Here is a 14100-nt window from a genome sequence, read left to right on the forward strand (position 1 = left end):
CCAGGCCAGTGGAAAGATGAAGTTTACACTTTAAAGCACTGCAATGAATTTATCATTACTGACTTCAACCTCAGATTATATTATTCTGAATGTTGTTTATTATGTCTCTGTTACTAGGGAGCTTACCCAATTTGAACCTCTGACATTCTCATCTCTGAAAACTGATGGAGAATTTTTGCATTCATTAACCTTAATATGCTTTTATCAGTCTCAGAATTAAAAACAAACAAACAAAAAGGCAGCTATATCCTGAACAGTAAGAGGTTCAGCTGCAAAAAACAAAGTCGCTGAAACAAGAACAAAAGGTGACAGTAAAAACCAGTTGATGAAATAGCTAGTGAAAGCAGACTTGAGTAGAAAGGACTGAGACTGGAATAAAATAATCAATTATCAATGGCCAAGGGGCATTTGATATGTGAAAAGAAGAGGGATTTTCCTTTTTTTTTTTTTTGGCCATATATACAGAGCAAGGGTATATAGTTTCATATCTGAAGTACTGATTTCAATTTAAGGGGAAAAAACTATTACAAAAAAGAAAAAAAATCCCATGAGAAACCCAATATGGAACATCTATTTTTCACATAAAGGGCAGCTGCTTTGTACAGGATAGTCTTCAAAAGGTAAAGATGCGGAACGGAAAATAGGCTATCTTTCAAACCTATAAGCAAAAATTAGGTTATTTCTTGCTTCACATGGTATCCCAAGACATGAAGCTCTGAGTACCATTTTTGCCACATTTTTGCAGCCAAGAAGCTACAGCTGATATTTAGAGCCCAAAGTAAAAGAATTCTGTTCATTTAAAAATCACAGCAGGTAAACTGTGATTAATTATTAATTTCCAAAAGTTTTAAAAATAATTAAAATTAAAATTGACATTGTGAACACACAGCAAAAATAAAACATTTACTGGGCCTCTGAAGGTCTATTAAATGACTCAGTAGGTCTTCGTATGCTTCCATACTGTGGGGGTAGTCTTTACACTGCTGCCATGGGGTTTTAATGCTGCTGTCACTCATTCTACATGGATTCTTGTTTGTTTGCCTATTCTGATTGGGGGCAAATATTTTCTGTGGGGAGGCCTGGGGTGCCAACAGTCCGTGCCAGAGTCCAGCCCGACATAGAATATGGATACAAGCTAGGATGTATAACGCAGTCCAAGCACCCCTCCTGGCATCAATAACTAATGCATTTCAGTCCAACCGTAACTAGCTGTGAAATCTCATTTTTTTGTAGTATCTGTCTGCCAGCTGAGTAAGATAAGGACGCTAGAATGAAGATGAGGAGGAGGAAAAGGGAATGGGAAAGGCTGATTTACAATTAATAGGCCCCTCTTGTGGTTACTTTCTGAGGGCATCAGGCTTATCATAACAGACGTAAATCCTACTTTAAAAAGTAATAATCATTTACTCTTGATTTTTCACTGAGGGAACGTTCAGAGATTCTAATTTCATGAGCTGTTTAAGACATAAATTCTAGAAACGCACAGATGAGCCAACTGTGAGTTAAAGAAATATCATAAACAGATACATGAATTATCATGTGTGACAGACCAAAATAAATGCAAGACGCCTTATTCTCATAACCATTTCCTACTAAAAGACCAATTATCACACGCAGAACTCCTTTAAGAGCTCGGTTCTGATCTTCATTTTCCTACTATGTGCTAGACTGAAATTATGAAAAGTATATTATAAAATGTGTATTTGCTGTGCTTTGAGCTTTTAGTATTTCGTTATCAGTTTTGTAGTTTAGGAAAGTGTGCTTTCCTTCTGCCTACCTGGCTGTGTGTTTTGGCCAAAGAAACAACTCTAAGAAATAACCTCAGAAGAGGCAATTTTGCAAATGTTCTCTTTTAGGCAGAATTGCCTTACAGGGCCTCCATTACAATGATAAAACAATTCTAATGTTCCCATTTTGATTTTTTTTTTTTTATAAATAATGTAAATATCTTTATAGTCTTACAGTGGACTCACACTTTACTATTTTTAAACTTTAAAAAAATAATTTGGTGAGAAAAATACTGAAAGCAACTGAAAGTTTAATTGTTCACCACAAACATAGTTACTTAGTCCTGTGTTCAAAACAAATTGGTTTTATTCACATCAAAAATGAATGTTGACAGGCCTCAAAGTTTCACTTTGATTGTGTTTCACAAAGTTTCACTGAGATTTTTAAGGTCCAAGAAATAGCAGTTTCAAAAAACAACATGCAGAGGTTTTCCACCACCCCGTTCCAATCAATGCAAGTTACTCGTATACTGCAAATAAAGGAGTACCGCTCTATGGGAGAGTCCTATAATTTTAACTGCACCCTAAAATCTGAAATTTTAATCCTCGCACCATAGCACAGGATCAAATAATGACAGTTTACTTCACAGAGCCCTCTCAGTCTGTTATGTATTTCATCATTAAAGGATTATCCAATTAAGCTCTCCAGTAGATGAAAGAAATCTTTATGTTGACCCTGTCTTGAGACACACAGATAGATCTAATAAAAGGTTCCTGCATGTCTGAAACTGCAAAATCGCTCAGAGACTGAAACTGTGAAGTGGGTTTGAGCTTCCAGAGCTACCTGCTGAGCATCTCCACGAGTGGTAGGGGAGACCTAACAGCTTCAGAAGAGTTTATTATAAAAAACAGCACACTGCAGAGATGACACTCCTCCAGCAGCCAGTAAAAAAATGACACCTTCAGGTGTTTCTGGTCTCCTGCTTCTGCTCCTCCTCGCGTGAGTGCATTGACTTTCCACCAAGTGATCCTAAGGTTTTAGGCACAGGAGAGTATTCTTTTGTTTTCTTTTTCTGTTAAAACTGGAGCAACATGGTGAAAGGAATATGAGATTTGTGTAGGTAAAAAGTGAGACAAGGAAACAAAGTCTGTAGCCTTGTGCAGCATCACAAAATCTGTCATATACATGCCATTGGTCCAAAAGAAAGCAGAAGAGACTCCATAAAATTACTACAACAAATAAAACAAATGACATCTAAGCACATACTCCCATGTAACTGGCACATGTCACTGCCTGGTCTTGGCTTTGATTAGAACAATTTCAATTATCACAGTGTAAACGGAAAAAAAAGTGGGATTTCCTAAACCAATACTCTCCAGTGACCAAAAGCAGCAGAAGACAAAATGGCCTGTGGATATTTTCAAACATGTTGTGAACTACCAGGCACGAAGTCCTGTGCTTTCTCCTGTCCTCCTCCTGCCAGTAATGCCACAGCCCCTCTGGAAAGCAGCCTCTTTCCCCAGGGTGGGAGGAAACCCATGGCACAGCAAGCTCCATGCTGCCATGACCAGCTATCCTCTGGGATGTGTCTTCAGCCCCACTCCAAAGTAGGGCTCCTCGGAGCCCTTTAATCACCATGATTTTTTCCCTTTTGTTCCAGCATAAGCATAGCAAATTCTCCTTTGCCTCTGAATCTACTTGCAAAATGAAACCAGCTGCAGGTGAATTTTAAGAGAGGTCCCATCCTGTTGGGAGGCTGAGGAGCAACAGCCATCTTCTGCCCACCCCACGGACCCCGGTGAAACTTGGGCGGGAGGAGAATGCCTGGCTGTGCCTGGCGATGAAGTTCTGCCGGGCAGCGGAGCACAGCTGCGGACCGACTGCTGGGGAATTTTAACGCCAATCAGAAAGACATGTAATGAGTTTTAAGCACTTCCCAGGTTAGGCAGCTGCTGAGCAGGGGGCGCTTGGATTGCCTAGATACAGCCTTAAACCTAGAGTTACTGGCTTCTAACGTGAAAGCTAATTCTCTATGATGTCTCAATGTGCCATTTATGCTGTGCCACCAGGGAACTCAGACGTGCTGCACTTGCCTACCTGATATGAGTTCTCCTTTGATAGTTACCAGATTGCCTATTAGTTAAAGCAGTATAAAAGTAGTACACGTGGTTTATATACCACCTGCATATTCACAGTTCTGCCATGAACTGGGAAATGATAAAACTTTTACAAACGTCGATTTTATGGCAGACTGCCTCTGGGGAAAATCACGTCTTTTGTTAAGGCAATAGCCTTCTGCCAAATGGAAATCACGTCGCTGAAAATCCCCTTCTGCGTTGTCCATTTAATCTCTGCTTGCAATTTTTGTGTGTTTTTTGTTTTTTTTTTTACCTTTCATACTAAATAATAACGCTCTGAGCATCAAAAGATAATGCTGGCAGACATCCGGCAGCGGGGTATATACAAAACAAGAAATATGAAATACTTTTTTTTTTTTTTTCTATCTAGGTGTGTGCCCTATATGTGGTACAAGTTAAATAACCAGTCATATAAAAAAATCAGGTTATGATTATCTATTGCAAGCTATTGCAACGTTTGTTATTATAATCTGACAGGATTTTGATTTACAAACTTCTTTTATAAGGATACGTGTGTAATAAGATGGCAAAATTTTCTGATAGTCTTTATGCAATGCTGATCAGTAGCACTAATATTACTATCAACAACCAATTAATAGAATATAATTTATCGATCTGTACCTTTTAGTATAACTGTATGCTATATAAGAAAGAGCATAAAAAAAGGTGGCTGCAGGTTTTGCGAATGATAAATTCCCTTCCTCATGTCCAATTGCAAAAATATCTTCTTTTGCTTCCTCTTCTGAAGACAGGAGCCGTTTACAGATTGAATACGGACAAAAGAAACTGCCAAATGTACGGTGGATGAGATCAATTGATTGCAAAAATGTGTGGATTACTGTTCTTCCATAGAAACATCCCTGACGCTGATCCCCACATTGCTGCATTAAAGAGATGGGCAAAAAATGCTGGAAAAAACGCTGCTTGAGCTAGACATCATTAGTATATTTTGTCTTGAGACAATGCAATGGGAACAACCTACAGAAAATGAGTTTTTTCTTGACTTTTCCTACAGTCTCACTCTCAGCCATTCAAGTCAGAGGTGCATCACCATGACTATAGAAATGAAAGAAAGAGGATGAACTTTTCAGCATCCCGTTTCCTTCCCCTCTTCTGCACAAAAAGGGAGCATATAACTCAAAATCTACATAGGAAAAAAAGTGACGTATCGTAAACGGTTCCCAAAATATCCAGAGGTCAATAAATTCTCATTCTATAGTCTCCGGGAGCAATTTTAATCTAACAGGTATTACACTGTTATTGGTATGCAATATTGTAATTCAGTGTGACCAATGGAAATGGTATGCAGTACTAAATAGCCAGGAAAGCAGCAGGTCCAAACTATCTGCATCTCATTTCAGATTTAATTATTGCAATAACATCTCATTTTCTTCAAGGTATTATAATTATCTTCTCATTTAAATGGAGTGGTATTTTAATATGAATGCAGTTAATGAGGCAATAGGTTGGAAATGTCCATAGCATTGGGCTTTAAAGTAGAACAAACTATTTTAAAAATCGATCATCACTGAAAGTTGAATGCATTTTCATTCTGCCAAATGCAGAGTATACACTCAAGTGATTTATAATAAATTTTACAAATTGTAGTGGTTTTAAGTTAAAATCGGTAATAAATGCAGGCATTAATTAAGAGTTCTTCTGCTGCATTTAGTCATTTAGACTGTATCAGGCCATGATTTGAAATGTAAATGTTCTTTTAATTTGAAGACAAAGAAAGAAGAAAAGTCTGTCACAGCAAGCTTTCAGTTTTCTTGCACATTAATAAAAGTATTCTGGTCTATTTATAATTTATCTAGATGGGAAAAAATTCCTTCAATAATGCTGTGTACAAACACTAGCATTTTATTTCCTAACTAATAGCTATTGGATTATATGCCTTCAACATATATTTTTAAAAAATAATATTCTTTAAATGTTTTATAATTGATTTTGAATTATAAAGTGTTCTCTGGAAACTTTAAAATAAATGATTATTATTCTGATTTGCAATTTAAAAATCGCCCAAAACCCATGGAGATATTCCTGCGTAACTATGTTACAGCCCTGAAACACTCATATCCATATCCCAGGATAAGATGTTCCCTAAGAAAGTAAATTATATTTTTTTTATGTCATTGACAATATTTTGTCATTATTAAGTAACCTATTATAAGCACCTCAGCCTACACTAGTTATTTCCCCGAGGATTACTTTGAGACATTGCAACTGATTGGTACTATTTGCTAAGCCATTTCTGCTGCCTGTAAAAGCCTGAAACACTTGGCATTTTTCAAGTTGACAATTTCTATTTGGCCATTAGAGACTGTCCAACATTTTAAATTTTGAATGTTTTCTTTCTTTTTTTTTTTTTTTTTTAATCAGATATCACATATTTGACACACAGAATTTAAAATGGCTCAGGACTACAGCAAAAGTGCTTTGTTCCCTGAGCATCAGGGAACAGTCATAGGCAGATGGTTTAAATATTTTTTTTTACAAAATATGGTGAGATTACCACTAAATGATTACATTATTTTTCTCCTACCCTGCTTACATTTTGACTTTTGACCTTGCTCCAAATGCTTTCCTTTCTGAAACCTGAGGTTTTTTGCTCTGTCGTCATCTCTGTCACCCTTCCCCCATTTTTTATTTTCAACCCAACAAAGTGATTACAGGCCAGAGAATTCTTGTCAGAATAAAGTTTTCTTTTACTTCAGTTTAGTTCAAAGTGAACTTCAGCTGCATTCTTTCTGACCACATCAAACATTGGTAACATCTTTTTCTCTTCCAAACTTGCAGACTTTGCATCAAAATTAATCTGAGGAGAGGAGCAATATGGAGATGGTCTCACACAGATTATTTTGTACACATCTAATATGCTGATACCACAATATAGTTCCCAATTCTTTTATTCAAACTTGTGCCTTTCTCTGACCCTAACACAACTAAATGTTAGTAGACTGCTTGCAGTCACTTCTATATTTCTACTGATTATTGGCTAGCTCTGGTTTGCAGTTTTCTAAAGCATTTATCTATAACAGATCCCTTTCAAATCTCTAATGTATCTGCCCTTCTTCGGCTTTCCTCGCTCCAACCTGACTACCAAAAAACTTGCTTTTTTCTTTTTTTTTTTTTTAAACAACCTATCAAAAACTGTTGCACGCACTCATGCTAACCCTCTTGAATCTTAGCAGCAACTGCAAATCCCAGTGGGACACATGCTTTTGCAGTACCTCCTGATTAAGATGTCCCAGAGTTACAGCTCTGTGTTTGGAAAATATAATACTCTTTTTGCATATTCTGCTCTACATGACTTATGCCTGCTGTGCTAATCAGTCATGTCACTCAATAGCTATTTTGAGTTCTTATTGCTCTTTTTTTAAAAACTGAAAAATTGATTCAATCAGGATGATGCACGGTAACCTTTTTAGGGACTTACCATTGTCCAGAAATGTTCAGGCTGTGGAGCAGCTACCATAAAGACACAGGGCATCATCTCATCCAAATCTTCCAGCACTGAGATATAGCTACATACCATATCATCGCTTTGGAGGCCTTGACAATAGTTATCATTAATGAACGTTTGTAATTTGAGGGTTCAATTTTAACAGCAGGATAACCACTGCTAAGCTGGCAGTACCACTTCATCCCAAATCCTTAAGTTAAAAGCTCTTTCTATATTTGGATACAGCCATAGGGGCATTGAATCCCACTAAACAGTACAATTCTATTAACATCTGGCTATTCCCTTACCTTTCCTGCTATCAGTATTACTTCTTTCCATGTCTTAACCTGTCTAGGAGTTCAAAGCAGGGGATCAGTCGCGTACCTTGCAGTTTCAAATGCTTCATGCTGTACTACTGGGGTCTGTTACTCCTTATTCTTGCCCAGAAACTGGTTTGCATTCTTTTGCCCACAAACAAGGCCAAAATTTAGACAGGTGTCATAATATCGCTATACTATCGTTCTCCACTTCCACTTCTGGGGCAGGCATTATTTTTATCTGTCCTAACCCACTAGAATCAGCCTTCACTTTCTTCATTCTGATAAATAGGCTACCAAATCCTATTACCTTGGGAAGAAGCGTTCTCTAATTTTAGTTCTTTGTCCTTCCCTCTCTGTAAGCATTACTGTCCTTTTCTGTTTTCTGCCTCACTGTCACGGTTTACGCCATGTCCAGGGAGGACGTGAGTTTTTGTCCCACTGAGCCTCTCCTGCATGGATATGGGTACTCTCATAAACATACCAGAATTTTTCTTCTCCTCTGTGCTTGTGCAGAGACATCTGTAGTGACAAAATAGCATTGCAAAAGTCATCAGCGTACTGAACATTTCATCTAGCTCTATGTGCAAAAGCCAAATGTCAGGTGCCAGATTTACGACTCCACAGGATATAAATATTCCCTCTCTGGAAAGGTCACGCAAGATTATCATCAATATATGAAGCAGACAGTGACAACAGTGTCCATTTCAGTACCTTCAGTTGTTTGTAGATCTATAATTTGCTGTGCAGTTGTTTTACAACCACCATAATGATTAGCGAATATGCAGTAACGTTATCTTCTGGTTCTGCAGTAATGGTCTTTCATAGACTTCAAATCACAGCTTTGTCATGAAAGAGCAATTTCCTTTGAAAATGGCTTGTTATTCCTGGTTGTATAGAGCTGTTTTCTTGCACTTTACATATGAAGTCATGAGTTGTCTCCAGTCTCTAGCTTACAGGAATCATTTCCCTTTGGAGTTCCCTAGAATTTGCAGTTAATTACTGCTGGGCTGTTACTCACTGTAAGAAAGCTTTTTTTTTTTGCCCCTTTTTTTTCTTTTTTTTTTTTTTGATTGTATTTACAATGTTTTTTAAGTAATTGTATCTGGTTCTAATTTGAGCAGCCTGGTCTAGTGGGAGGTGTCCCTGCCCATGGCGGGGAGGTTGGAACTAGAAGTTCTCTAAGGTCCCTTCCAACCCGAACCATTCTGTGATTCTGTGTAATTCATCCTTGAGGAGTCATGCTGGATTGCCCAGTTGAAGCATAACCTGATGGTGTCTTAGTGCTACTGCTCCTGCTTTAATTTTGACATCATATCTGGATGTTTTCCTGTCCAGACTAAATCTTTATGTGTTCTAGGACTGAGGCCATTCTCTGATACCTTACTCTTTCCACACAAAATTTTGGTGAAATCCTTCCCTGGCTTGTCTCTGTCGCATCTGAGGCTGCCGTAGCTCTCACTGCAACAAGGTGCTTCCGTGCTTTCATGTCATCTGCCTCAGTAAACATAACTACTGCAAGCATGGACTCCTGACTGTCATTTGTACATACTGGGGGGGAAGCTAACACTTGAGTAGTCCTGGTTACTCATCTTTCCTGGATTTTCATTCTTCCCTTTCTATGTATTTGTATGTTAAAGCGGATATAAGATTAGATTCCTTTCTTATACTAGATGGTCTTTTGAGTGGTGTCCCCTACGCCAGTTTCCTTAAAATGACCACATTATGTGACAAGAACTATTCACAATGTGCAGAAGATCCATTCCTTCATACTTGCATCGGATTCTTTTAAGGATCTGCACAAGTACTTTAAGATCTCAATTCTCAAGCAGGGCAAGCTTTAAAGAAACACACTTTCCCCTTATAGTCACCTTTTTTGCACAGGAAGATCTATGACCTCAGGCTCCCATACCCACCGAATCTCCGTTCTGGTTTCTCTCTCTGCTGCAAAATTCAGACATCACAGTACTTCAGACATGCCAGTGCTTCAGTGCTGCTGCAATGAATAGTGCTGCAGTAAGCACAAATGTTGAGAAACAGATCTTTCATGTGCGTGCAGCATGCTCAGACTCTGGTGTTTCCAACTACATCAAAACCAACTTCAATTATGCCCTTAGTCCGCACTAATATACGTCCTTCATGAAAACTGTTCATTTTTCAATTCTGCTATAACCTTCGTTATCTTTCTCTCAGAAAAAAAAAAAAAAAAGAAATAAAAGAAAAAAGTCAGTTACAGCTGAGAGTGCCTATCAGAAACTTAGGATAAAGCACATGATAGAAAAACTGTAATTGTTTCAATATCCCCAAAAGTCAATGTGAAGGTTAAACTGAAAAGAAATTCAAGTATGTTAAGAGAGAAACACACAGCATAATCCCCATGCAATCTAAATTCTTGTACTGTAGTAACACCATAAAGAAACCATTTGGTTTCTGTTAAGATTTTCAGAGCTTGTGATTCCAAATCTCGTTAAACTGATTTTTTGAACATATTGTCTTCTTTTTTCTTGCTAGTTTCACACTAGTGAAAGATAATTCACACATTTCTTTACCTTGGCATGTCTCAGAACACAGAGTGAAGAATGCCAATGTTTTTGTGAAAGTACATATTTAACCCCTCCACCACTGCTCTTCATTAGCATTTGAAAGAGTGCCTTTTAAGCAGTCAGAAATGCAAGACAAAGTTTGTAGGCAGATGTTATTATTATTATTATACAAACTGATGCCTGTTTTTTCCCTAAGTTTAGGTTTTCAGGCATGTAAACCTTGTCTGCAAGCAGAAGCAGCAAGCCTAAAATTAAAATATATGCTTGTGAACAACTACTTAAATGGTAAGTTTATATCTGTCTTAAAAAGTAGTTTAGTAGAAGCTGATCTACTGAACAAAATAATTACCGCAAAGGACTCAGTGCCCACACCATATGCATTTTGAGGGACTACTTTGGATTAGTTTTAGTATGATTCAGAAAACTGAAGGCCTGAAATATGCACTCCTGGAGCGGAGCTCATCTTCTGGTTTGCTTTTATTTCGTAGGAATACCTGCTGTGAATTCTGAGTTCTTTCCTTGCCGTGGATCAAGCACAGTAAGTGGAGGTGATTGGGAGATCCTATTCAAAACTGTACACCCAATCTGCACTGAAAGGATCACATAAACGTACCCTAACTTGCCTTGCTGACCGATCTAATTAAGTTGAGCTGACAGCAACACTTCCCATCTTCTTAGTCCTGTCTCTATGCCTGAAAGCTCTGCTCTATCCACCGTCCCTCCCTACCCCCCCAACCCAGTCCCCTCAGCTTGTACAATAAAAGACATAACCTTTTCCTACAAATCTTCCCACATTTCTATCCTTAGACCCTCACGGCTCCAGCACTGCTATTTGCTAAATGTGTGCATGCTTATTCAACCATGCAGCTATGGAAGATGGAAACAGGCTACCTACACTCACTGTCCTCTGCCTAGTTAGTTTACTTCTTCCTGTAATAGAAATGTGACCAGAAATTGAAATTTTTCTTACCTGAAAGGGTAACTGGAACTTTGTCAATAATAAGCCCACAAGTTAGTAAGTGCATGGCCATTTTGTTGCAGAGACTATTGATTGTCACTGGCTACATCAGAGTCCTTTTCTTTTTCCCTAACAGCTTCAAATTAGAGGGCAGAAATGGATTACATCATTTACTTCCGATACATCAAGCTTCTTTTTTTTTCCTTCTTTTTCTCCTGAATGGGCAGAAAGATTGTATTTTGCCTTGTGGAGTATGGGCAGTTTCTCCTCACAAAGGAAGCTCAATGAAACAGTGAAGAAAACTTCTGTGGGACTCATTTAGTGCCCTAGGCAACATGGGAACAGCTGAAAAGCACTACTAGATGACTCTGGCACAAGTGCACCAATGCATGAGTAGAGTATCATCAGAGCGGGAATGCATGTTTCTTTACAGACTGGGAAAATACTGCCCATTGATTCCACCTACTATTTGATTTTGGACACTATTTAATATTTAACAGAAAGCTTCTCCTATGGTATTGTCACAAGATACTTTTTCTTCTACGTTACGGTTCTCCCTCCTGGCCGTTGCTGTCCCATCGCTGCCTCTCCCCAGTGGAGCGAGCAGAAGGGGTGCAGCAGACTGAGCGTGGGAAGCATTTATTTGCCGGAGTTCTCTTCCGGACAGCTCCAGCACTCCCCCTCACCGCACCGCTCCGGCTTTGTGGGGTTTTTTTCTGCTTTTCATAATAAGCCAAATTCTCCTCTCTGTGTAGAAAGGCTGTGGGTGTATTGTGCTTGATCTGGCAGTATGAGTGTAAGGAGAAAAAAAAATCTAAAAGGTTTTTGTACCTCAATAGGAAAGGTCCATTAAATTTCGTGAATAAAACATCACTGATGATGCAAGCATGGGTTTGGGGAGGGTGCTAAATTACAGGGGGTGCTGAAGTAGCAGAAAGAATGATGCATGTGTCTACAAAGCAGGTACATCTTATCCACTGCATAAGAAAGCCTTAAATTTTAAAAGATAAAATTTATGGCCTAAATGTACAAAATTGTCATTTAAGCAAAAATGTAATGTTACATTTATTTTAAACAGATTGTCTATAATGGCTTGGTTTTAGAATTACATTAACGAAGCAAAGTGAAGTTGCTAGACCTTGTTAGCCTAACACTTCCTACCAAACCAGGACTATTGAGCATCTCTCCATCTCACTCTAACACGATGTGTAAAATCTTACTCTTCTCTAGAAATAGAAGAGCAAACAGATTAGTCAGACATTTTTGATTGAAAGAATTTTTTTTACAATTTAAAATATTTTATTTCAACTGGTAAAGGCTCAAGTCAGTCCCAGTTACCATGGCTCTTTATACTTTTATTCCTTCCAACAGACAAAACTCTCAAGCTATTTAGGTCACTTTCATGTCATTAATGGTTTTCAGACTTCCTACAACAAACAGCAGGGACCAGAGTTACTAATAATAATGCAGAAGGAGTCTAAGAATCATTTATGCCTCTGATCTCAGTGCATTTGGAACAGTGCAAAAGTTGTGCTGCATCACAGACAGCCTGCCCCTAATGCATAGAGTTGATTCAACCAGCTCAAAAACTACAATGGAGTTTGACAGATAAAGTCCAGGGATGGAAGGCACCGCAGGTCTAGGTCTCATGAAGTACATGTTCAAACAGAAATAACTGACTAACTGATCTAAAGTAAAACACTTTGGTATATCAGGTCAAAACTTAACTTGCCTTCCATCTGACTTGAAGTATTTTTTTAATGATTTTTTTAATTTAAGAGAAACAAATAAATTTTTTTTTTCCCCAGGAAACCTAGTTTTGCCCAAGCTCTATTTTCTGCTTTTAAAAGCTACACGTAAAATTCTCAACCAGTTTAGAGACATTCCTCGAGCTTGAAACGAAAACAGGAATACAGCCAAGAAACAAGGATATTCTTTCTTCCAGCCTCCTTACCTGCTACAGTTTGTGTTACAAGCAGTCAGAAACCACGTTAATTCTTGGCAAAATCTGAGGAAAGGAGGCTACCTGAAACCTCGAGTTCCAAGAAGGGGAGCAGGCAAGGAATCAGGCACATGTTCCCAGGCTGCAGGGCTGCCTTCTTGCCTGGCAAAGGCAAAAGAGCTTGTTTCCAAAACACTGACAAAACCCCCAAGAAGCTATGCTCAGATTGTGAAGTTATGCTGGCATTTTCTTGACTATGTTTATAAGTAGTGATCACTTTATATAAAGATATGCCAAGAATCACTGGGAATTACTTGGGCAAAGTACTACAAGAACAGCTTAAAATGTTTTCAGAAATGTCTTTCCATCAGTTACAAGAAGCTCGGTGCAGGAAAGGACTCTAAAGGAAATAGGGCTTCAAGTAGTGCTTTTATCACAGTCCCAAATGGGAAACAGAAGGTGACTCCATCTTATGATGCCCTGAGATACTAAGCTGTAGATGGATGAGCTACAGAGGAAGCTCGAAGCAGATGTCCAGTCAGAAATAAATTAATCCTCTCCCAAGAGAGTTAAGGTTGTCTAACCTTGACCTCCATCCAAGAGTCTGTTTTCTTAACTGGATGTATCTGGTTTTAGCCATTCTTTGGTGTTAATTTTGTTTGATATTGTTTAGTTTCCCAGCTTTTCAAAAAGAGAAAAAGGGATGATGACAGGAGAGTGACTTTAGCTTTGTAAGTAATCATAACTGTATGATTTAGCCAAAAAATGAAAGCTCATTCACCTATGAAAAAGCACAGAGTGCCCTTAAGGTTACCATGCCCTCACTGGAAGGTAAGATTTCATTAATTCATTGACAGCTAGCCCCAAAAGTTTCCTGAAACAGCACAAAAAGCTGAGGTCGGCTGCCTGACAGCTTTGCTGTGGAACGCAGCTGTATTATGATTTCTGCTGCATATGAAGCTCTACAGGGACATGAGGAAATGAATACACATACGGATTAAAGAGTATATATAAAGTAGATAGCCCCGG

General features: G+C 38.4%; 1 protein-coding gene across 9 annotated transcripts in view; it reads right to left on the reverse strand.

The window, feature by feature from the left end:
- Positions 1-14100, reverse strand: part of ADGRB3 (adhesion G protein-coupled receptor B3) — a 466027-nt gene that overhangs the window by 389634 nt on the left and 62293 nt on the right. The window lies entirely within an intron of this gene.

This window comes from Larus michahellis, chromosome 3 (genome assembly GCF_964199755.1).
Source record: "Larus michahellis chromosome 3, bLarMic1.1, whole genome shotgun sequence".
NCBI lineage: Eukaryota > Metazoa > Chordata > Aves > Charadriiformes > Laridae > Larus > Larus michahellis.